At 47.4% G+C, this 25,267-nt stretch overlaps 1 protein-coding gene across 5 annotated transcripts in view; it reads right to left on the bottom strand.

The window, feature by feature from the left end:
* The window catches only part of DGKZ (diacylglycerol kinase zeta), a 382,126-nt gene that overhangs the window by 200,012 nt on the left and 156,847 nt on the right, over nt 1-25,267 (bottom strand). The window contains exon 1 of one of the 5 annotated variants that reach the window (XM_082269994.1): nt 658-963. The exons of 3 other annotated variants lie outside the window; for them this stretch is intronic. The gene's annotated coding sequence lies outside the window, so the exon portion shown is untranslated. Of the gene's footprint in view, nt 1-657; nt 964-25,267 lie in introns of those variants that run through there. One more of the 5 variants, XM_082269995.1, reaches the window with a different exon arrangement.

Here is a 25,267-nt window from a genome sequence, read left to right as displayed (position 1 = left end):
ATACGTGCACACAGTGACATATACAAGGCTATACGTGCACACAGGGACATATACAAGGCTATACGTGTACACAGGGACATATACAAGGCTATACGCGCACACAGGGACATATACAAGGCTATACGTGCACACAGGGACATATACAAGGCTATACGTGTACACAGGGACATATACAAGGCTATACGTGTACACATTGACATATACAAGGCTATACATGTACACATTGACATATACAAGGCTATACGTGCACACAGGGACATATACAAGGCTATACGTGCACACAGGGACATATACAAGGCTATACGTGCACACAGGGACATATACAAGGCTATACGTGTACACAGGGACATATACAAGGCTATACGTGTACACAGGGACGTATACAAGGCTATACATGTACACAAGGACGTACACAATCATTATCCAAAATAACCTAAAACTTTTGGAGTGCAACTTTACATTTCTTTAAAATTCCCTCTTGGCCAATAGCTGTGCTGGATAGTTGCAATGCATTGCTTCACCTCTCTACTTTTACAACAAAAAGCATATTGACATTTGCTTCCCCCCCCCCCTCCCCACCCCACCCCACCCCACCCCACCCCACCCCTTACCCCTAAACCCCTTTGTGCCCTTATAAGAAATGATGAAGTCAATGACCTGAGCCTTCGGGCAGAGGATTCAGCGCAGTTGCAGGCTGGAAGCAATCCACTGGACAAGAAGAGACGAGGAGGATTAGTATTAAGAAAGCATGACTGAGTTAGAAGTGAGCTGTGTGTGTGTGTGTGTTGCACAGCGTGAGAACAGAGGCGATGTCACAGCGTCCCCGTGCCTGTGCTATGAATGTCACCAAGTCAGATAGAAAGGTGAGTACGACTCTCAGCCCTTGTGTAGGCGTGCAAAACTGACTTTGAAGCCCCAATCTGTGCGGGACGGCGACCTACAGCCTGACGCTGCATCATCCGAAGTGTGAATGCAATAGAGAACGCGGTGGTGATATTACTAATGTCAGTGGGAAACCCTACTTCTCACGGGCAAGTTGCAAAAATGCAAAAAAAAGAATGCAAAAAAAAAAGAATGCAAAAAAAATCTTTGGTACAGGAGTGTGTTAAACTATAAAGATCTATATATAAAATATTGTATATACTTCCTGAAGTAGGAAGGAGAGATAACGGCTGGTGAGCATGCTGCTGTCAGCCAAGGTTTACATTGGCAGCTGAAAAGTTTGGGATCTTAAAGTGAAAGCTAGTTCTTGCACAAACTAATGTTAAAGTTCTATAAGTGCTGGTTGCCTATGGTTAGGGGTTTCTAAAAAAAAAAAAATGGACAGCCAGTTTCTGTGATCAAAGAATGCCCTGTCTGCCTAAAACTGCCCCCGGTCCTGTCGGCTGGACTGACTGGCTCCTGGATTCTACATGCACATGTCAGGCTCTGGATAATGGTATATGGCTGGAAGGTGTTGGTGGAGTTATGCAGGCTTAGGAGATGATGCCAAGTCATCTGTAGTGCTGGCGTGTCAGGCGGCGAGGTGCTGTAGGAGTTTGTGTAAAAGGAGAGAAGAGGCTGCCAGTCTGCCAGCTTGCGGGCACTGGTCTCAAGTCCTAGTTTGGAGTTTGGATTGCCGGCTCCCCCCAGCGCAGCAGCAGGATGGAGGAACCTTATTGGTAAAAGAGTGGAGGGGGGGAGATGAGAGGAAGGGAGAGGAGGGAGACTGGAGGGGCTGGTGAACCAGAGGAAACGGGCTGGCAGGAGGAACGGGAACCACCAGAGGGGAAGTGTAGAGGGGGGGAGGCGCTGATATCATAGAAAAACATTAAATAAATGCAAATACTAAATGCAAATGAGGAACCAGAGATGAAGAAGCTGGCATGAAAGGGCTAGGAAATAATGAAAGCTTGGCAGGGGGTAGCAAAGAGGTGAGGATGTACAGATGTGTTCTGCTTCTTCTCCAAAAAAGTGCTGCTCCGTTAACCCTTCACAGACCACACATCTAGCCAGTCCCTCCAATTCTGACAGCTATGTTCTAATACACCTTTGATCTCTTAAGAGCCCCAATTATCAAAGTGGCTACGTTGCACCGAAGCAGCCAATCAGAAAGGTTTGCACCAGATTTGTTGGCTGAGTGGTGATCTTTCTGTGCACCAGTTCCCCTGACGGTTTGGGGTTTCAGAAATAACCATGAAACTAAAATAAGCAGAAATTGGCTATGCACACTGAAATCTGATGTCCGATTTAGTTATTGTACACCGTGGCTCTGTGTACGGTGTAAGTGGATATGACAACAGATGTTTTTTATAAACAGGAGGACAAATGTCACTCTGGCCAATAGCAACCAGGCAGATGTCAATAATATACAGAATTTATATACACTATGTTACCAAAAGTATTGGGACGCCTTGTTTTAGGAGTGTGTCTATGGTAATGTTTGACCGTTCTTCCAGAAGTGCATTTGTGAGGTCAGGTGCTGATGTTGGAAAGAAGGCCTGGGGGTTTTCAAAGGCAGTGTGCTTTACAGGCCACGCCCCATACATAAAATCCCTTCCTATCTATATACTGCATCCACCAAGGGGATGGAGGTGTAATGCTTTTCAGCTGGTCTTTTCCAGTTTGCACCATGGTTATAACCTAACTATTTGAGTCTTTGAGACAACAGCCAGTCGTGGATGAGGGTGGGTTGAGGGAGGTCGGGCTGTCTCCCTCTCACCTGTTCCCCCATCCATCCATTAGCGGCCATGTGCCTCCAGTGTGAGGACACTAAATTAAGAGTGTAGGACTGCAGATTTAACAGGGTGCTGTGAAGTGGCTCTGCAGCTTTCACATGCGTTTGCAAATGTGTGTCAACTAAACCCCTGTTCTTTGTACCAAGAGACAGGTTTTATTTGGTTGGTGACAGACTGGAGGGTGAGTACATCAGACTGGGGGCTGGCTGACTTTCATGCACCTCTTACAATCCTTCAACCTCATTTTGTTTTTTGTTATAGGGATGGAGACGCCGGGCAACACCAGCTTGGGTCTCATTTAAAGTCCCACCTAGTCCAATATGTAGAAGGCCTGGCTCCCAGTCTCCACTCTGATTCACCTCCACCCCAAACTCACTCATCCATGTCTTTATGGACCTTGCTTTGTGCACTGGTGCGCAGTCATGTTGGAACAGGAAGGGGCCATCCCCAAACCTTTCCCACAAAGTTGGGAGCATGAAATTGTCCAAAATGTCTTCCCATTATTATTATTATTATTACATAGGATTGGTATGCTAGCGCTTTAAGAGTTGCCTTCACTGGAAGCCCAACCCCTGAAAAACAACTCCATACCATAATCCCCCCTTCACTAAACGATTTGGACCAGTGCACAAAGAAAGGTCCATAAGGACATGGATGAGCAAGTTTGGGGTGGAGGAACTTGACTGGCCTGCACAGAGTCTTGACCTCAACCCCATAGAACACCTTTGGGTTGAATTAGAGTGGTGACTGCGAGCCAGGCCTTCTCGTCCACATCAGTGCCTGGCCTCACAAATGAGCTTCTGGAAGAATATTCCCATAGACACACTCCTAAACCTTTTGGACAGCCTTCCCAGAAGAGCTGTTATAGCTGCAAAGGGTGGGTCAACTCAATATTGAACTCTATGGACTAAGACTGGGGTACCATTAAAGTTCATGTGCGTGGAAGGGAAGGAATCCCAATATTTCTGGTAAAAGTGTATGTGCATATGAGTCTGAGTTTAGTCCAGCGCATCAGTGACTGGGTCCGCAGTATCCATCTAAGCAGACACTCAGCCCACAGATGTATATCTCCTCATAGGCTGATGCTTGCTTTGCTCTAAAATATTTCCTTTCATTTATGAACCAGCAGCGTGGAAATGATGGCTGTAACTCAGCTGATTGGTTGCTACAGGCTACATTTTTTCCTGTGCTCTGTTCTTCTGAAAGAAACCCCAGTGCAAGCACTGAAAGAGGCTGAGGACAATATACAGAGGATGGATTATATAGAGCAGCCATCATCAACCAGGGTTCTATGAATCCCCAGGGTCCCCCTAAGGCAGGGGTGTCAAAATCAATTTAATCGTGGGCCGCATCAGCAATATAATTGCCCTTAAAAGGGCTGGTTGTATATGTAAGACAATGTCCAGAGCATCCCCTACCCTTACATAAGATGTTAAGAGCCTCACCACCATCAGAAGTTGAGTCCCTCACCCTTCTCTACAGTAGTGAACCCCCCTCATCTTGTGCAGCTGCTGGAAAGAAGCTGTAGGCATTGCTGGAAAGCAAAAAGTACAGGAGCTTGAGCTCTCCTGCAGCTGCAGGAGAGGTGCGAGGGCCACATGAAATGGCCTGGAGGGCCGGATTCGGCCCGCGGGCCTTGTGTTTGACACATGTGCCCTAAGGGTTGCTCCTCAAGCCATGGCTAACTTACCTTCAGTTTGATTATGCCTGCATAGTTCCATCATGAATGCCACTTGACAGAACTAGGGACATGAACCCAATGATTTTTTTTTAGCTGCCTGTAAGGATGGCATTTGGCCACCACTGTAAGAGGGACATTCTTCCCACTGACCTCCAAAGTAAGGGGCATTTTTCATACTGACCCCCAATCAACTGATTTTCAAAAAAGTTACCCAAGATCTGAAAATTAGTTCTCTCAGGTAAAAGGGTTGAGAAAGCATGCTATGGAGGCATGAGAGGGACAAACTTCAGCCGAATTCGGAGGCAACCAGTTACTGAAAGCCCAACTCCGGGCAAAAATGAAAAAATGCATGAATTGGCTGATCCTTCAGTCTTGATTCCAGACACCTCTTTTAAACCATCCCACAGTGTAACTAATTAAAGTCACAGTTTCCTCTTTAATCCAAGCTCATTTTCTTGTCTAGGGAACCGGCGTTTTCCCCCAGTGGTAATCTTCCTATGCACCAGTTCTCCTTCCACCCCCAAGAATTCTCCTGCCTCTAGAGCAGTGGTTCTTAACCTGGATTCGATCGAACCCCAGGGGTTCGGTGAGTCAGTCTTGTGGGTTCGACGGAGGCACACCCGACTCATATGATTTGTGACAACAGGCACAGTGGTGGGATTCAGCCGGTTCGCACCGGTTCCACAGAACCGGTTACTAAATATTTGGAAGTTCACAGAACCGTCTTGTGAGTTGTGACAATCTGTAGATCATCCTCCTGATCCGCTGACCGCTCTGCTGCTCTCTCTGTCCTCTGTCAGCGCTCTCTCTCTGCAGGGAGGCGGCCGGAGCCCACACTGCATTGGTTGCTAGGCTAGAGCCGCTTAGCGTCTAGCAACCAGTGACATCACCCCTTTCTCCTCCAGGCCGCCTCCTCCCAGACAGTCCCTGACTCCCCGCCTATTAAAATTTGGCTCTAGTAGGAAAGGGTGGACCCAGGGCACCCCGAGCCCACCCATTGCGTGACAATATCAAATGAAAATTCGCTATTGTCACACGGATCCTCCTCCTCCTTGGCCAATGCCATTGGCCGAGGAGGAGGCAGGAGGACTCGAGAAGACGTGGGGACTGAAGAGAAGAAGCCGCCGCTACAACAGGTAAGTCAAGTGCACTGGTCTCGGGGGGGGGGGGGCTTGGCAAGTTGGCACGCTGTTCACTCTGCATTGAAGGGGGCATGATGGTCTCTGCATTGAAGGGGGCACGATGGTCTCTGCATTGAAGGGGGCACAATGACCTCTGCATTGAAGGGGGCACGCTGGTCTCTGCATTGAAAGGGGGCACGATTATCTCTGCATTGAAAAGGGGCTCGAATGATGATCTCTGCATTGAAAGGGGGCACGAATGATGATCTCTGCATTGTAGGGGGCACGCAGCACGCTGTTCTCTGCATTGAAAGGGGGCACGAATGATGATCTCTGCATTGAAGGGGGCACGAATGATGATCTCTGCATTGAAGGGGGCACGAATGATGATCTCTGCATTGAAGGGGGCACGAATGATGATCTCTGCATTGAAGGGGGCATGCCGCACGCTGGTCTCTGCATTGAAAGGGGGCACGCTGGTCTCTGCGCATTGAAAGGGGGCACGCTGGTCACTGTGCATTGAAAGGGGGCACGCTGGTCACTGTGCATTGAAAGGGGGCACGCTGGTCATTCTGCATTGAAAGGGGGCATGCTGGTCATTCTGCTTTGAAGGGGGCACGCTGGTCACTGTGCATTAAAAGCGGGCACGCTGGTCATATATACCTAAAATAATATATACCTACGTTTTGAATTTGAAAAATCATATTTTATTTTTCCAATTAAGAAGGGTTCGGTGAATGCGCATATGAAACTGGAGGGGTTCAGTACCTCCAACAAGGTTAAGAACCACTGCTCTAGAGCCTATGACAGAGGACCTGGTTACTGGAAGTTTTGTCAACACCAATAGGCAGTCATAAGGACAACAAAAAGTAAACAGAAGAAGAGAGAAGGCCGGCAGTGCCACATGGCTTCAGGTAAGTAAAATGGACATTAAAGTTTTTTTCATACCAGTGGTTAGTTACAGTGGGGTGGGAAGAAAGAGTGGGTAGAGGGCATTGCTAATATTCTGGAGCTGGGCTTTAAGAACCAGCCACCTCTTTCACGACAGTGTCAAAAGCTTACCCATACTACAATAAACAAAATATAAAAATGTGGCATACTGGCACCAATGTATTCCTTCAGCATAAATTGGATCAAACTTGCATTTATTGAGACCTTTGCCATAACATTTAATGGCAATTGAATAAAGTGCATTTTGGTCCTGAAGGCAGCATGTTTTGCCTGCATTAGCTAAAAGGCAAGTGCAGCAGAGAGGAATGGGAATTTTGGCTTCTGTGGCAACATCAGAATGGCTTGGAGGAGTTCGGTACCAGCCTTAAACATTTTAGGTGCTCTGGTCACCTGGCTCCTCTGAATCGGAAAGCTCCGACTGCGAAAGGAGAACAAACCTACATCTAAGCAGACAACAGATCTCCATGAATAAGTGCATGCCTAATGGGTCATAAACACTATAAGATTTTCTGAAGACTTTTTCCTTTAGATTTACCAAAACCATATAATATGAGGTCAAACCTAAACACTTTCAATTTGTATGCAATCTGGCAGGCCCTTGCACTACATAGAAAAGGTAAATCTGAAGGAAATCTAACCACAAAAGTTGGATAGTGTGTATCCAGCTTTACACTAAGCTTGCATTGCACCAACTGCATTGACTTGAAGAAACAACCTAACCTTTCAACGAGACCCCCCACAATGCGACATGAAGAACATAGTTTCCTGATCGCTCTATCAGAGATTTTCCGTTCCAATGTGACAGCTATGAATCTGATCTACCTGATTTTAAGAGACCGCAAGAAAAGGAGCAGAGATGTCACCTGGAGGCCAAGCAGATCCAACAAACAGGTTTTGCAGGGATCCAGGCAGTGAAATGATAAAAGGACGAGTGACATAAAACCAGATGAGAAGAGTTTTGGCTATAATAGCTGGATGGAAGACAAACTTGAACGATTTAAATCTTGGATGAAAATTGGATACGGACAGATGAATCAAAGGAAAAGGGAAAGAAAAGAAGGATAGAGCAATTATAGGGAAGGAATGACGGAAAGGGAAAGTGATGGGATGACAGAAAGGGAAAGAGAAAGATGAGAGAGAGAGACAGAGAGAGAGAAAGAAAGAAAGAAAGAAAGAAAGAAAGAAAGAAAGAAAGAAAGAAAGAAAGAAAGAAAGAAAGAAAGAAAGAAAAACGAGAAAGAAAGAAAGAAAGAAAAACGAGAAAGAAAGAAAGAAAGAAAAACGAGAAAGAAAGAAAGAAAGAAAGAAAGAAAGAAAGAAAAACGAGAAAGAAAGAAAGAAAGAAAGAACTCTAAGCAATAAATAAAGGAAAGAAAGAAAAAGAGAGAGAGAGAGAGAGAGAGAGAGAAAAAAATCAAGAACGCAAGAAAGAGAAAATCAAGAAAGCAAACAACAAAATCAAGGAAGAAAGAAAAAGAAAGAAAAGCAAGAGAGCAAGCAAGAAAAAAAAAAGAAAAGCAAGAAAAAGAAAGAAAGAAAAAAAGAAAAAGCAAGAAAGAAACACAAAATAGATGGAGCTGTAGGAAAGAAATATGAGAACAGACAGAGAGATGGATAGAGAATTGGTTAATAAGTAAATAAATACTAGATAAATATATAAGCTACGTATGCAAACATATAGAAATTAGATACAGAAACAAAGATAGGATATACACATAGAGAGTGACAAATCAAGATAGATAGATAGATAGATGCTCACTGCTACAGGGTGAACAGCTGCAGTAGATGAGGGGGCTCTAGGAAGCTGCTGCAAAGACTTTAAGGAGATTAACATTGTGTAAGCTTTTATCTTCCAGGGTCGCACAGATCCCCCTGTTATCCGCCAATCACACACAGCGACTAGCAGTGGTGTACTCTCAGCAGCACACTGTAGAAGGAAGTGTCAGTCCTTGCTCTGTGCACAGGACACTTGGTGGCACCTCTAGTAAAAAGAGGGAGTAGCAGCTCCTGCTGGCTGGAACTGGAAATTCAGCCAAAATTCTCCCCCTGACATCTCCACTCGGACAGCAGAGATGTGTGCAAAACCTGTACCATGCCATTAATACGACCTGTGTGCTTTACAGGAGTCTAAACTACGCACTTCTTAGGCAACTGATTTCCTCATATTTTAGTGCAACAGGAACAATGACAAAGAAGATGAGGAAACTATTTCACCTACTGGTATTACATGCTGTGCAACGGCGATTTTTCACTAAGGGCTCATCCACGCTATACCACACTGCGCTGCAACACATCCGTTTTCATGCATTGACACATGTTTTGGAGAGCTACATCAGGCAGTACATTTAAAATGAATGGACCACTAAGGTTTTGGTAGGTTTTATTTGGGCGGGTTCTGTCCCCAGGATAGCACGGGCTACCCTGCAGGTCCCACTGTCCCTTGGGGGTGCTGGCGTTACCCAACTTTCGTCAGTTCTATTGGGCAGCGGTGTTGGTCACGGTGCGTTGGTGGTTCGCGCAACCGAGGGACAATCCAGCCGTGGGACTGGAGGCGGCAATATTGGGCTCCTATGCGGCGCTTAGTAACTTGGTCTACCGCAGACCTAAGGCTCATGCGACGGTGACAATACCGATGCGGACTACACTTAAGGTTTGGGGGCAGATGTCGGCTGCAGTGGCTGACTCTGATACTGTCTCCCAGCACACCCTGCTTTGGGGCAACCCCAGGTTGCCACACCTCTGGTCATTACCAGACTCTAGCCTGCGGCAAAGACATGGTGTTACCAAACTCCAGCATGTCATGCCTAATGGTCGTTTGCTTGCTTTTCCGGAACTGCGATCTAAGTTCGGCCTTCCATCCTTCATGTTGTTTAGGTATTTGCAACTGCAACACGCCATTCGGTCGCAATTCCCTTGGGTGGTTTCGCTGACCCCTAACACAGTGGAGCTCTTGCTTATCACCAGAAACACTGATCGTATTCTCTTCTTGGTCTACCTTAGGATAGCTAGTAAGGTGAGGGGTCGCTGTAATAGACTCTTGACTATTCGGAAGGAGGATATCCCCTCGTTAGATGATGATACTTGGGAGAAGGGGCTGGGTTATTATGTGTCCAGGATATTCTCTGCTAGGGATAGGTTTATCCAACTCAAGTTCCTTCATAGGGCATACTATACCCCCCAGAGGGTAGCTAGGATTTACCCGGACAGCTTGGAGGTGTGCCATAGGGGCTGCAGTCAGGACAGCACCTTTATGCATGTGGTGTGGTCTTTTCCTGTGGTCCAGACCTTCTGGGGGGGAGGTGGTTGCCGAAATACAGGCCATTGGCGTCTCCACAATGGTCCTGGATCCCTGTGTGTTGCTGCTGGGTCTCTGTGAGGTGGTCTCACCTAGGGTCCACATGCAGCTGTTTGTGTTCTATCTCCTCTTCTATGCTAGGAAGGTTCTTCTACTCGGAAGGAAGTCGCCCGACCCACCTGGAAGGCGCTGGTTGACTCAGTTCTTCCCCTGTATAGACTAGACTCACATACATGAGTAGAGGGTGCCCTCGGAAATTTGACAAGGTGTGGTGGCCTCTGGACGGGCACTCAGGCGTTCATGTGAACTGCTTGGTTATTTGCTCCTCGAGTCTCTCTCCCCTCCCCGCTGTTTTGGGGTTGCCACCCTCTCCCTTTCCTCCCCATTCTTCTCTGGCCCTCTCCCGTTGCCCCCCTCTTGCTCTCTCCGGTCTCTCTTCCACTCTTGCTTCCCTTTGCCTACTGGCCTCCTCCTTCTTGCTGAATGCCCTATTTCCATGGCGTCATGCCCTCTTTGGATCTGTATCATCGATTAGTTGTCTACTGTACTCATTTGTGACCTTTTACTCCCTCCAAAGCACTTTGTACCGATGATTGCCTTGCCATATTGTACACTGTTCGTTTTATAATCTGTGTTTATAGTTGTAAATGTTGTTCTGTTGATGATTGGTTTTGTTCATGCTACAGAAAATCAATAAAAAAGTTTCTATCACACCGCATTCACACTGCAGCGGCACGACTTCGGGGGCGACCTGTGAAGTCGCGTGCACCGCGACTTCGGCACGACTTGCACGGACTTCATAAAATGAATGTCTATGCAAGTCGCTCCAGGTCGCCCCGAAGTAGTACAGGAATCTTTTTCTCAATCGGAGCGACTTGTGTCACTCCTATTAGAACCGTTCCTGTACCACACAATGGACCACAACGGTCCACGACTTGTCAGGCTGACCAAGTCGCCTGACAAGTCGTACTAGTGTGAATGGAGTCTGAAAAAAAAAATATATGAATGGACCACAACACACAAAACAAATAAGTCTTAGGCCCCTTCACACTTGTGCAACCTAAAAGTCACGCGATTTTGCCTGGACTGAAGCAATGCCTGTGTAATCTTGAGGTCTATGGACCTCAAAACGTATCAAAGTCGGACAAAGTGCAGGGACTACTTTGAAGTTGTTGAGACTTGAAGTTGCACAAATCTGAACGGTGCTCACTGGAAATCATGGGGTACGACTTGTCATGCAACTTTGAAGTCTCAAGTTGCAGGACAAGTTGCACAAGTGTGAAAGGGGCCTAATGCCCCGTACACACGTACCGATCGTCGGCCGAACGAACGGCCGTCTTTTGTCCAGGGCTGTCGGTGTCTGTTGAAAACTGCAAAAGACTGCACACGAATTTTGTCGGCCAACAACAGCCGACTGCAGAAGTGATGTCATGTGATGGTTAACTTTCCGTGTGTTTTTTCTTTTCTGAGCATGCCCAGTCTTGCAAATCTGCTGATAGTCGACCGAATTCTGTACTGACTGGCGCACAATCGGCCGTTCTGGTGTTGGCCAACAAAAATTTTAATGTCTACACGACAGATTATTTTCGGCCGAAAGTGCGCTGTCGGAAGCATCATACTAACAAGCCTACAATCGGCGGATCGGTCGTCGGCCGAATATTTACGGACGACAATCGGTACGTGTGTACGGGGCTTTACTGCAGCTCACTGTGTATTGCAGAGCAGATGTGTTCTTACCATGAGGAAGACAGCCAAAATAAATAGCACCTTCTAAGTCACAGACCCACTATGCAGCCAGCAAGTCAGGACCCCTGATCTGTATATCTGCTCTAGGTAGGGGACTTAGGAAGCCACTGGGCCAGCATGACAACCAAAGAACTAGAATTTCAGGAGGAGCAATGACAGCTGAATATCCTGACAGCACCCTTTCCCTTCATGTGTACCTTCAGTATCTCCACACGGATCTACACGCCATCTCTTTGCTTACATATTTGCTTTGTGTGGACACGACTCACTAGCTGCTGCTAAACGCAAATGAACATGGCAAGACCATGCAAACAGAGCTTTTTAAATATTTACAGGTAAACACGCAAATTAAAAACACCTAAAAGCAGCTAGAAAGGAAAAAAATTATATATGTATATATATATACACATACACACACATATACATATATACAGGGTCACTTTAAGAATGATCTTCTCAGAGACCTCTAATTTTATGTCATTTATCATACACTGTAATTTTCAGTTTTTTTTTTTTTTGCAATTCACATTTGCAGGTGTGATGAAGTCATTCTTACACCTGGTCACATCAGCCAAGTCTCAGCCTAACAAGTGCTAAGCTCCATTAGTCATCGTTTTCACATTGATAAGCATTAAAGGCAGAAAAATGCGCACGTGCTTAGTGTGAGATTATCCCACATCAATTAAAACAGTCAGACCATAAAGTCATGGGACAGTCAGGATGAATCCAAACAAAAATCACCTACAAGGTTATGTAACAAAAGACAATGTATCGCTGCAGAAACGGCAAAAGGAAATCTAGAGTAAAGCCCCGTACAAACGATCAGATTATCGAACGATCTTTCGTCCGCTTTTTGTGGCATGCTAGTCTGATGTGGAAAGTGAAGAGGTTATTTTCATACAAATTTTCCCGTACGACAGAATTCTACTTCAGAAGTGATGTCATGTGTTGGATTGCTTTGTATGTGTTCTTTCTTCTCTGAGCATGCCCAGTCTTGCTCTTAAGATTTTTTTCAGTCGAAATCTGTACTAATGAGACGAAAATCGGACGTTGTATAATGCCCCATACACACGTGCAGATTATCTGCAGACTTTTGTCTGCAGACTTACCTTTTCTATGTAGTGCAAGGGCCTGCCGGATTGCATACAAATTGAAAGTGTTTAGGTTTGACCTCATATTATATGGTTTTGGTAAGTCTGCAGACAAAAGTCTGCAGATAATCTGCACGTGTGTATGGGGCATTACGGACAACAAAAATTATATAGCCTGCACTTATATAGCCTGCACATCAGGATTTGGTCAGCCAAAAAGTCGGAGTTGGCTGTCGAAAGCACCAGAATAACAATCCGAAAATCGGCAGATCGGTCGTCGGACGAATTTTCCCTACAGATTTTTCTTATTGTGTCATACGAAAAATTTGCACAAAAATTCTCAGTACATTTGAGGACTTCTGATCTTCCCATTTAACCTTTTCGTTTTACCTGGCGTTGCACTGATACCAAGTGCTTGTACTCGTGTAAATGCTTAAATGCCCCTGTTCTATCAGACTCGCGCTACCTATCAGATTCTGCTACCGGAAGGGACGTGCGGTCTAGACTCTAGAACAAGGTTCTTCAAACTATGGCCCTCCAGCTGTTCAGGAACTACAATTGCCATCATGCCTAGTCATGTCTGTGAATGTCAGAGTTTTACAATGCCTCATGGGATGTGTAGTTCCACAACAGCTGGAGGGCCGTAGTTTTAGGATCACTGCTCTAGAACAACTTACTGTGCATGCGCCATGTATTCCAACATGGCCACTATGCGTTCCAATAGGTTACCTAATGTGACAGAACACGAAGCAGAGGCAGACATCTTCTTACAACCACGAAAGTCTTGAATTTTACAATTATTTTAGCAGTAAACTCACCTTATAGACTGAATCACAGTATTACATTTATATTATTGTATTCTAGTAAGTATAGCAAGAAACCTGCAGGTAAAAGGTGGCGACGGTCATCTTGGTACACCCCGCACTGCTCAGCCACAAACTGATTATATGGTGAAATAGACTTTTTTACTCGGTCGAGGTGAAATAGTCTATTTTAGTATAAAAGGTGAGTTTACTACTAAAATAAATGGAAAATTCAAGACTTGCGTGGGTGTAAGAAGATGTCCGCCTCTGCTTCGTGTTCTGTCACATTAGGAAACCTATTGGAACGCATAGCGGCCATGTTGGAACGCATGGCGCATGTGCAGTAAGTTGTTCTGGTCTGTATGTCACTTCCGGTAGCAAAATCTGATAGGTAGCGGTATTCTGACAGAACACCACAATGAAATTTGGAGGTCAAAATCACAATTCAGGCACTTGCATTTCAAAAACTGGAAGTCCTCCCCTATATAACCCCTCCTTTACAAGAAGTACTTCCGTTTTTTTTCACCAGTGCCTAAGGGTCTTTTCACACAGGCTTTCTGCCCGGTGGACTCCGTTTTACTCAGCGGGGATCGATCCGCCGATCCCCGCTGAGCAGGTGGATGACAGCTCCGTCTCCGCTTACTTTGCAGAGACAGACCTGTCAGATCCCCGCTCCCCTCTATGGGAGATCCAATAAAAATGGACCGCCTGTACGTTTTCATCCGAACTGATCCTCCAGACAGATCGAAAATAGGGTTTCCATCCGTCTGGATTTCATGGACAGGATCAGATCGGATAGCAGCAGGTGTTAGCGGACATGTCACCGCTGACATCCGCTGCTCCATAGGGGGTGCATGGAGCATCCGATCAGGTCCGCCTGAAAGACTGACAGGTGGACCGGATCGGAGAGCCTGTGTGAAAGGGGCCTAAGATGGTGGCCACTAGAGATGGGTTTGGGCGTGTTCAGGATCCAACCTGCCCAATCCTGACAGAAAGACAACACTGCATATAGCTAATCACAGGCACCGAGACATTTCCCAATCCGCAGCTGCACAGACTAGGAAATGTCTCAGTGCCTGTGATTCGTTGTGTGCAGTGCCGGCTTCCTGGCGGCATCAGGCAGGTGGGATCCCGAACACGCCCGGGCCCATCTCTAGTTGTCACTGATGTGCTACACGTGCTGTTGGAGCATACTTGGAGGTTCTGAACAGTTCTGCAGAGAATTACGGACTTCAATCGGATCGATTTGAAAAAAAGCTATCAGCTAAAATGGATGGTACCCAAGCCTCGATAGTTAGGAGAGAAAAATCCTGGAGGTTTGCCTGTAATGCAGCTTTATGGAGCTGGACCCTGTGCAACAGAACCCTGTGCAGTGTTTGTTCTGACCAAGGTGCTTTCCAGCAGGGTGTTATACAGGTCCAGGGCAGTGGACCCCTGATTGAGGGGGACCGAGTACCTGAAGGTCTTCTATGACAGAGCCCACCATGATGGGTGAGGGTTTCAAAGCTCCAGATCAGTGCAATTTGGACCTCCGATTTCAAAGCCCCAGATCAGTGTAATTTGGAACTGCAATTTCATTGTGGTTTGCAACTTCATTTAACAATGCTAGTCACAATGAACTTGCAAAAAAGTAGAGCATGAACTTTTTTCTAATTTGCAGCGGTTTTACTATCGGCAATGGGATGCAACTTGCAATGTGATTTTTACTGTCAAATCGCCCTGGTGTGAGCCGTAAAAAGTAAATGCATCCAAGGGCAAACAAATATTGATAAATGGTATTGGTGAGTACTTGAGAAAAAGTATCGGTACTCGTACCCAGCCCTTAAAAAATGGTATTGGTGTATACCTAATTATAACTATAAACATATACAGCCAATGAACCCAGCACTGATCTTCTGTGATCCCCTGCTGCCCAACAGTGGTTCCCTTGCAGCCATCTTCCTTCCAACGCCATCTGGAGCCCGATGTCTCTTCCAGGCCCTGGCAGCCATCCCCCTGACATGGCGCCAGAATGTCCTGCCTCCTCCAGCTGCAGAGTGGAAGCTGATGCCACTTGGGATATGCAGCATGTATTTCCCTGGAGGTGCAAACAATTCACCAACTGAAAGTGAGTCACTGACATAAGATGAGATCTATACTTGATGAAATGGAAATAAAAATAAAAAGATGCAGACTGATAGGAACAGAGAAAAAAATGATAATGAGATATTATGGTGTTTTAAGCCCAAAAATAGCTGAGAACCACAGGATAACAAGGCCAATGGGAAAAACGGCAGGTGGTGACTGGACAGAACACTCACAAGACAGCAGCTCCTTGTGGAGGTATGGGATTCCCTCAAGAACAAACCTGGCCTGACCTGGCCCCGTTTTCTCTTTTTATTCCCCAGGAAGCACCAAGAGCAGGGTCCAAGTCATTCTTACCTAGGCAAGAACGGAGGCAGAGAGTGGGTGCTGGAGTATGAAAGAAAAAAAAGGTAAATAAGGGTAACGTTTTCCTTTGAGGAAGTCAAAGAGGAAGAGGTGAAACACGTCAGGGCGGAACCTAGTGACGTCATCACGCCACCCAGAAGTAGCTGCTGGTACAACATATTGGTAATGCTGAAGTCTTAGCCTTAAAGGGGGCATGTACCTTATTGCTACATTTTTAAGGTGATGCACCGCTGGATTTTGGAGCACCTGCTTTGCGAGTGCATTTTAATTTTCATTACAGAGTGCGGGCCGGCTTTAGGAAATTAAAAAAAAAAAAAAAAAAAAGCAGAATTGCCTTTTTTGGGGACCAAATCAAGGTATGAATGTGGAGAGGACATGGAGGGGCTGAAAAAGGTGGGGGTTTTGTAGTTCAGCAGACAGGGCTGACAACCCTGGTTGGGAATTCAGTGCAGCCTTTAAAGGCTCTGTTGTCAGCTGAAACAAAAAGCTCAGTGAATTGCTGGCAGATCAATAGGTATTTTCTGTTCTTGTAGCGTTTTTAAAGTCTTAAAGCATGGCAGAAATGTAATTGCACTGCAAAGATGTACAACATGTACTTGAAAAGACGTAGGGGTGTATCTTAAAAACATATACATACCAAGTCATCCAGTGAAAGCGCACATATTTTTTCTGTGTGAATGGAGCAGAAACAAACATTATTAGGCTATTTCCTGTGCTGATTAATGGATTTAAAAACAGAAAAAATACTGCATTTGGCCACTAGAGGTAACTACAAATAATCTCCCTATAGCATTATAGCACTTTTCCCACTGCAAGTACCGGCTAGTACCGGCTCGGCTCTACTCGGCCCTGCTTGGCCCGGTTTGCTTTTCCACTGCGGTACCGCATGGTATAGTGTCGGAACGGTTCGGTACGGTACGGTATAGGTTTGCTTTTCCACTAAAGTATTACTAAAGTTAAGTGGGTGGGATAACAACGGGGTGGGTGTGATTCTCTGACCAATCAGTGGCTAGTAGTGACTGCATGCAAAGGATTGTGGGATATGGTACCAGTTTGGTACCTGTTGGAACCACAATCGAGTAGGTACTGTTTTTTCAGAGCCTTACCGTACCGTACCGTTCGGTTCCATGCAGTGGAAAAGCAAACCTATACCGTACCGAACCGTTCCGACCCTATACCATGTGGTACCGCAGTGGAAAAGCACAAAAGCGTGCCGAACCGGTACGGTTCCATGCAGTGGAAAAGCGCCATTAGTGCCATCTGGTGGCCAAATGCATTCTTTTCCATTTTTAATCAATGAACATTTGACTAGCACAGGAAATAGCCTAATAACATTTATAGAGAACAAATGTACATGCAGCTTACTATGCAAAAACACTCCACTCTATTAACCTTCTACGATGAAGTGAGCTGCCACCTAGATAAAGGGAAGCCTGTGGATGTGGTGTATCTGGACTTCGCAAAGGCCTTTGACACCGTTCCCCACAAACGCTTACTGTTCAAACTAAGGAAGGTAGATATGGACCATAAGGTGAGTACCTGGATAGAGAACTGGCTCCAGGGGAGAGTGCAAAGGGTGATGATTAATGGGGAGTACTCGGATTGGGCGGGTGTGGAAAGTGGGATCCCCCAGGGTTCTGTCCTGGGACCAATCCTGTTTAATTTATTCATAAATCATCTAGAGGAGGGGATATCCAGTACAATCTCAGTATTTGCAGATGATACTAAACTAAGCATGCCAATATCTTCTATGCAGGATGTGGAAACCTTACAAGCGGACCTGAACAAAATAACGGGGTGGGCAACTACATGGCAGATGAGGTTTAATGTTGAAAAATGTAAAGTAATGCATGTGGGTGCCAGAAACCAAGCTACTCACTAGGGGGGAACCTCTGGATGAGTCCAGGATGGAAAAGGACCTGGGTATACTGGTAGACAACAGGCTTGGCAGTGGCATGCAATGCCAAGCCGCTGCAAGCAAAGCCAACAGATTACTGGGATGTATAAAAAAGGGGATTCACTCCAGAAATAAAGAGATTATTCTTCCACTCTACAAAACTCTGGTCCGGCCACATCTGGAGTATGCTGTCCAGTTCTGGGCACCGGTCCTCAGGAAGGATGTGCTGGAACTGGAAAGAGTCCAGAGAAGGGCAACAAAAATAATTAGGGGAATGGAGGACATCAGCTATGAGGAAAGACTACAAGCACTGAACTTATTCTCTCTGGAGAAGAGACGATTGAGGGGGGATATGATATCAATGTACAAATACTGTACTGGCGACCCTAGCATAAGGAACAAACTATTCAGAGAAATGGAATACAATAAGACACGTGGCCACTCACTAAAACTAGAGGAAAGGCGGTTTAACCTTAAAGTACGTAGGGGGTTCTTCGCTGTAAGAGCGGTAAGGATGTGGAATTCTCTTCCACAAGCAGTGGTATCAGCAGGGAGCATTGATAGTTTCAAAAAACTATTAGATGGGCACCTTAGAGACCACAACATACAGGGGTATACAATGTACGGTTAACAGCAAACACACACACATCATAGGTTGAACTGGATGGACGGATGTCTTTTTTCAACATCACTAACTATGTAACTCCATAGTACATACCCACGATGCAAAGGTTAAAACTGCCCCATTGCAAGTCATTTGGTTGTACTGCTATCCACTCTCTCACTTTATTTCTGTGATTGAAACACACACAGAGAACTGAAATGGAAAAACACATCAATGTGAATGAACCCCATCTGCTCTGACGGGCAATGACAGGATTCTGAAGCTGTGACATCACTGTCAGTAGCCCGATGTGACGCGCAGGTCTTTGACACTGACACAAATGACTGCCTTTTATAGAAGTCTGGGGGAAAAAAGGAACACAAAGTCCAAACACAGCCGGAAAGCTGCAAGAACAAACAAAATAACACATTCAAAAGGAACTTGTAACAGCTCAGCTGTCATCATACAAACTGGTTGAGCGAGCTGTTATATCAGCTGCATTGCCGCACATCACTCAGGCGACGTGTCCCATGAGTTTCCATACAGACGCATTTGACGACAGTATTTAAAAGCGTTCTTTGTTAAAGATAGACTGAAATTTAAAAGTAGTTATTTTGCAGGTTTTTAATGGCTGAAAAGTATTTTTATGTGACTTTTACATATTTCTAAAGCAACGAATGTGACTTGCACCAAACAATTAGGCTCGGTTCACACTATGAACCACATGTGAATCGCACAGAAACCACACCGCATTCCTGTTTGAATTCACATGTGATTCAGTGCTGTGCAATTTTAACTTATTCCTTTTGAATGGGCTCAAATCGCACTGCATCGTGCAAAAGTTGTGCATTCACCAATTTTGGAAGCACACTGCATCCGGATCACATGGTACTTTTGTACCATGTAGTCCGATATGATCAGGTGTGGGCAAATGCATTGCGTTTTCAACCTGCGTTTGGGGTGTCGTTAAGATTGCACTGACATCCACTGTAGATCACATGTGTAGATCAATTTGAATGCAGTGTGGGAAGTGCGCATGGATTGCAGGGTTTCCCGCACTGTATTGGTGTGAACCTAGGCTTACTGGAAGCAAGCCCCGGTCCCCACTAGAATGCAGTGCGGGAAACCAAGGATCAGGGTGCATTTCCCTCACCGTATTCAAATCACACTGCCCTTGCGATCCACAGCGAGTGTCATTGCAATCTTAATGACACCCCCAAACACAGGTTGTAAATGCAGCATTTTTACCTGGAACCATACAAACATGCCAATCAGTTGCAGTGGGTTTCTAAAATTGGTGCCTGCACTACCATAGGTCAATTGGTTTCAGTATTAATTACAGTAATAGGAAACACAAGGGTAATATAAGGACACTGAATTTCAAAAGAGCCAATTTCCCTAAACTGCGCTCGCTGCTAGAAAATATCAAATGGGATAGAACCCTGGGAACAAAGAACACGGAGGAAAAATGGGAGTGCTTCAAGAGCATACTTAACAAGGGGGTGGGCCAGTGCATTCCACAGGGAAATACATTTAAAAGAGCAAAACTAAACCCTGGGTGGCTAAACTCCAACATAAAAATGTATATTAGAGCTAAAGAAAAGGCCTTCAAAAAATACAAGACTGGGACGTTGGCCAAGATGGCCGCATGAAGAGGGAGCTCCGTGCGGGACACGGCCGAATCCACCAGCATCCCCGTTCCTGACCACCCGATCGCGGCATCCACACCTTCTCTGACCGTCGCCGGTGACCGGGGAGCCGTCCATCCGCATATTGTGCAGCTCCTCCAGGGGATCGCGCCGGACCGGCGCCTGCGGCCTACCCGCGACATTGCGGCCTAGCTGACCTCCGCGATCTGCCGCCCGGGACGGTAAGCGAACGCAGCCCTCTCCATCCTCCCGGTCTCCCCCCCCTCGGGACGCCCCTCACTGTCTGCCTGGCCTGCTCTAAGTCTGGGGACCTCCGCCATCCGTTTTCCCAGGGCCCCTGGCCGCCGCTGCCCGCCATCTTGCCGGCCCCCCCTACATCCATCATCTGCACCTAGGAGTCCTGGGGTACCCCCCTGTTACGGAGGGATACCTGGGGTCCCATCCTCATCCTCCTTGGGAAGCTGCCGGGATCATACTCTGCTGCTACGGACCTCCAGTGCTGAGGGGGGATACAGTCCGGGCTCTGATTTTGCTGCTTTGCGGACTCTGTGAGTTGGGGGGTTCTGTGGACTGTTGGCTGACCCCTGTCCACTTCCATCCTTATTTGCCTGCTATCCTTCAGCCCTGTTGAGTGTCCCTCACAACTCCTGCAGCATTTCCATCAGCCTGCCAGGTACCTGTCTGCTGCTGTGCAGTCTTCCAGCTACATACTCATAGCTGCAGAGTATTGCTCCAGGCCCTCACTGACTTTCTTGCAAATCCCTATACCCACAGCTGCAGAGTATTGCACCAGGCCCTCACTGACTATATTACAAATCCCTGCAACAGTTCCCCTGTCCTTTTGATCCCTTTTTGCTGTGGATTGCTCTGATCAAATTTTTTCCTACATTAATAAACTTGCACTGTATGCCCGTGACCTCCAGCCCATGTGCATCTTCTTGTAACTGATTTGAAGACGCTTGTAATGAGGTGCTGAGCCACGGGACTGTCCGGCTCCAGCAGTTACCTTTTAGCCTGACTACACCTACTATACGCATGTCTGCGGGCAGCTCCCACCTCGCTGACCCTGCAGACCTTCAACAGAGCTCCATACAACGTTACCTGCTGCGCACAGCGCTACCGGAACCCCGCTCCCCCAGACCTGATAAGATGGCGCCCAGTCGCACAGTGGGTAAAACCAAACCTCCCCCTCCGCCATCTCTGCCTACTCCTCCTGATGGGGCCACGGGAGGCGCGGTGCGGCCTCCTTCTCCAGCAGCATCCTCATCCTCGCCTCCCCTGCCCAGCTCTTCTTCAATGAATGGGGGCCCTGACTCCAGGGATTGTGGGGGAACCCTCAGGTCGGAGGCGGCCTCCCTTCTCTCTGCCTTCCGGTCGGACTTCGAATCCTGGGCCTCTAAAATGGAGCTCTCGCTGCATGCTGACTTGAATGCGATCCGCCAGCAGGTCTCCGCTACGGACTCCACTGTTGCCGCTGTCACCGCTACTCAGGAAGCCCATGAGTCCCGCATTACGGCTTTGGAGACTGCCTCCCGGGACCACCTCCACCGCCTGCGCCAGCAACAACTCCGCATAGATGACGGCGGAAACAGGAGTCGCAGGAACAACATAAGGATTCAGGGCCTCCCTGAGGCCACCTCTGGTACGGATCTTAAACCCACAGTGACTGCCATTCTCAATCAGATTCTCGGTAGAGCCCCGACCACGGCCATCGAACTGGACAGGGTGCACAGAGTGGGGGGTCCGGGAGGTGGGGGAGAAGGCCGTCCCCGTGATGTGTTATGTAGGGTTCACTAGTATACCCTAAAGGAAGAAATTATGAGAAAGGCTTGGCAGCTGGGATCTCTTGACTTTGATGGCTCCTCCATTCACATCTACCCCGACCTATCCCGCAATACTCTACATATGCGAAGAGTGGTCCGTCCCTTACTGGACTTGTTACGTCAAATTGGGGCCACTTACACATGGGGGCACCCCTTCAGCATCAAAGTGACTTTCAACTCCCGGAAGTTCGTGCTAGCGGATCCTGATCAACTACCCGACTTCTTCTCCTTCCTGGGTCATGCTCCGGTGGACATTCCGAATTGGCTGGATCCTCCAGTTGAATGGACGCGACCACAGTCATCTGGTCCCCTTCCTCAGAGAAGTCGTCGCTCCCGCTCAAGATCTGCCTTACCCAGGCACAGGCCAAGCCGCCCTCAGTCTCCGGAAGCTTGATGACTGCATATACCGCACTCCACTCTGACTGTGCTAGTGCGACCGGACCCTATTTGTTGACCCCCTGCTTGCCCTCTCCTGCTATAACATGCTTCTCTCCACAGTTACCGGCCTCATCCGTCTTGGTCTGACTTTGCTTCTGCCCTTTGCTATTGCTATGAATGGCTGGGGTTTGAGGGGGTCGCTATGTGACCGTTCAAGCCACAGAATTTGGGGTCCGCCGGCTCTTGAGTTGTCTCTTATGTTTCATGTTATTGGTATTGTTATACAATGTTAATGCTTCCTCTAATTCGTGACAATTTTTCCTTTTTCTCTGTTTAATGCTCGCTGCCCCACGGCTTCATGTACTTACTGGCTCGGTGTGACCTTACCCCTGCCCCTTGCTGTTGTCCAGTCCAGCTGGGGTTTGGGGGGGGTCGCCTGACTCTCCATGATTCTGATAGATCCTAGCCCACAGCTTAATGTTTCAATTGCTCTTATATTGTTGTTCTAACATGTTTTATGATTTTATTGCTTTCTCCCCTGACGGTCGCAATTTTGCGTCCTTACCAATATCCCCGTATTGAGCTCTAATGTTGTTGTTCTTCTTCGGTGTACACATAATTGATTTTTTGTTTAAATCTGCTGGGTTGCCGGACCCGCTCATGTGCTTCTATCTCCCTCTTCACACTTCCACCCCCCCATAGGTTGAGCACGGTTCTGTGCTCGTATCGTGTGTTACGCGCGGTGTCCTGTACTCAGGCACCATAGTTTCCTTGGCTCCCCTCCTGGAGTCCCCCTTGTCTACTACTCAGTGTACTACTTAGCCTTCCACCCCCCCCCTTCCCCCCTTTTTTTTTCTCGTTTTACTTCTTCTTTTGTTGCTCTTTCCCCCCCCTTTTTTTCTTTTTTTCTTCTTTCCTCTCCCACTCCCTTTCTATATTCACTGTTCCTGTGTCTTCTCCCCCCCCCCTTTCTTTTTTTTTTCTCTTCTTTGTTTTTTCTTCTTCTGCTGTCCTTCCTTCTTTCTGATCGCGGCTTCCATTCCCCTGGAGGCCTCCTCTCCTCTGCCTACCCGCCCGCGTCCTACTATGGCCCACACAATAAGTACTCGCCCCCGTTTGATCCTAGGCTCCTATAATGTACAGGGCCTCAATGTTGCTTCTAAGAGGGGCCAAATCCTATACCATATGCATAAGCGCCATGTCAATATCCTGCTACTCCAAGAGACGCATTTCTGCTCCGATTCTGTCCCTGCTTGCTCCAACAGGTACTACAACCGATGGATACACAGTTCTAACCCGCTTCAGAAGTCCAAAGGGGTGTCTGTGGCCTTTCATAAATCCCTGCCTGTCATCATGATTGACCATGTTGCAGATCCACAGGGAAGGTACGTGCTGGTTAAGTTTGCTCTCTGGGGGACGACATACACGGTTGCCAACTTCTACTTACCTAACGCTAATCAGGTTGCCTGGGCCTTGCGGTACCTTGAGCTACTCGCGGGGTTTGCGGAGGGGAGGATCCTCCTAGGCGGCGACTTCAACCTTCCATTAGACCCTACACTAGATACCTCTTCCTCTCGTTCAGCTCTTTCCTATACGAAGTTGCGTGCCCTGAAGCGTGTCCTTCATAACTTGCACATCGTTGATGTATGGCGAATCCTCCACCCGACCTCTAGGACCTACACTCACTTTTCGTCTGCCCATCAGTCGTACAGCCGGATAGACTATTTCTTCGTGGACCATGCCTGTCTTGACTGGTCCCCCGAGGTAGACATTGGGACGTTGGTCTGGTCCGACCACTCCCCGATTTTCCTCACGCTTTCCCCCCCGGACACTCCGATGAGAGAATGGACCTGGAGGCTTAATGACTCTATACTGGCGACTGCGGGCTGCGTGGATGCGATTTCCACTGTCATTAACAATTTCTACTTAGACCACGCTGAGGACCCTACGTCCCTCCCTCTGCAATGGGAAGCGCTCAAAGCAGTGCTGCGGGGTTCCTTTATCCAGATGGGTTCCCGTCTTAAAAAAGAAAGGTCGGCCTCTATTACGGCTGCGACTCTAAAGCTACGCGATCTAGAAACAAAGCATAGCCGGACCCCATCCTCTGCCACTCTAGCCGACCTCTCTACGGCTCGGTCCCAACTTAGAGACCTATATGTGGCCTCCGCCCGCACGTACGACCAGAAGTTGGCTCTACACAGATACAAGTCTCAAGACAAATGTGGTCGACCATTGGCTGGCGCACTCCACCCACGCGCTGCCTCTACATTTATTGACCGGATTCGTGACCCAACAGGGTCCCTGGTGATGACCCCGAAGCTGATTGGTCAATCCTTTGCGACTTACTATCAGTCGCTTTACCATTTGTCTGCGTCCCTGCCCCAGGGTGCCGCGGGAGCCTCCCTCGAGGACAAAGCTGCGTATGTGTCGGCGACTGCCCTCCCTTGCCTACCTGCTGAGACTGTCTCGGACCTGGAAACGGCGATCTCAGTCGACGAGGTTGTGGCAGCTATTGCATCTATCCCCTCCGGCAAAAGTCCTGGTCCCGACGGCTTTACTGCCAAATTTTATAAGGTGTTCAGCACTTTGCTGGCCCCTTTTCTGGCTCGGGTCTTTAACTCGATTCCTGACGGCTCGGATTTTCCTCCTCAAACGTTAGAGGCCCACATATCTCTAATTCCAAAGCCGGGGAAGGACCCCGCATCGTGTGCCAATTACAGACCTATCTCTTTAATTGGAATCGACCTTAAACTTTATGCTAAGATCCTAGCGACCCGATTGAAACCGTTATTGCCAGACCTTATTCATATGGACCAGGTGGGCTTTGTCCAAGGACGAGAAGCTAGGGACAATACCTTGAAAACCCTCCTGCTTACTGATTATGCCCGCTCCCACGATATACCTTTGTGCCTGCTGACAGTGGACGCGGAGAAGGCCTTTGACCGTGTTGACTGGCATTTTCTGCGTCTTACCCTGGAACAAATCGGTCTCGGCCCGCTGATGCTGGCTAGAATTATGGCCCTCTACAAGTCACCTTCCGCTAGGCTCCGGATTAACGGCTCCTTGTCTCCTACCTTCAGC

The sequence above is a fragment of the Pelophylax lessonae genome (assembly GCF_965119305.1).
Source record: "Pelophylax lessonae genome assembly, chromosome: 10".
Taxonomy (NCBI): Eukaryota; Metazoa; Chordata; class Amphibia; order Anura; family Ranidae; genus Pelophylax; species Pelophylax lessonae.
The sequence above is the reverse complement of the archived record's forward strand: the minus strand, read 5'-3'. Positions and strand labels throughout refer to the sequence as shown.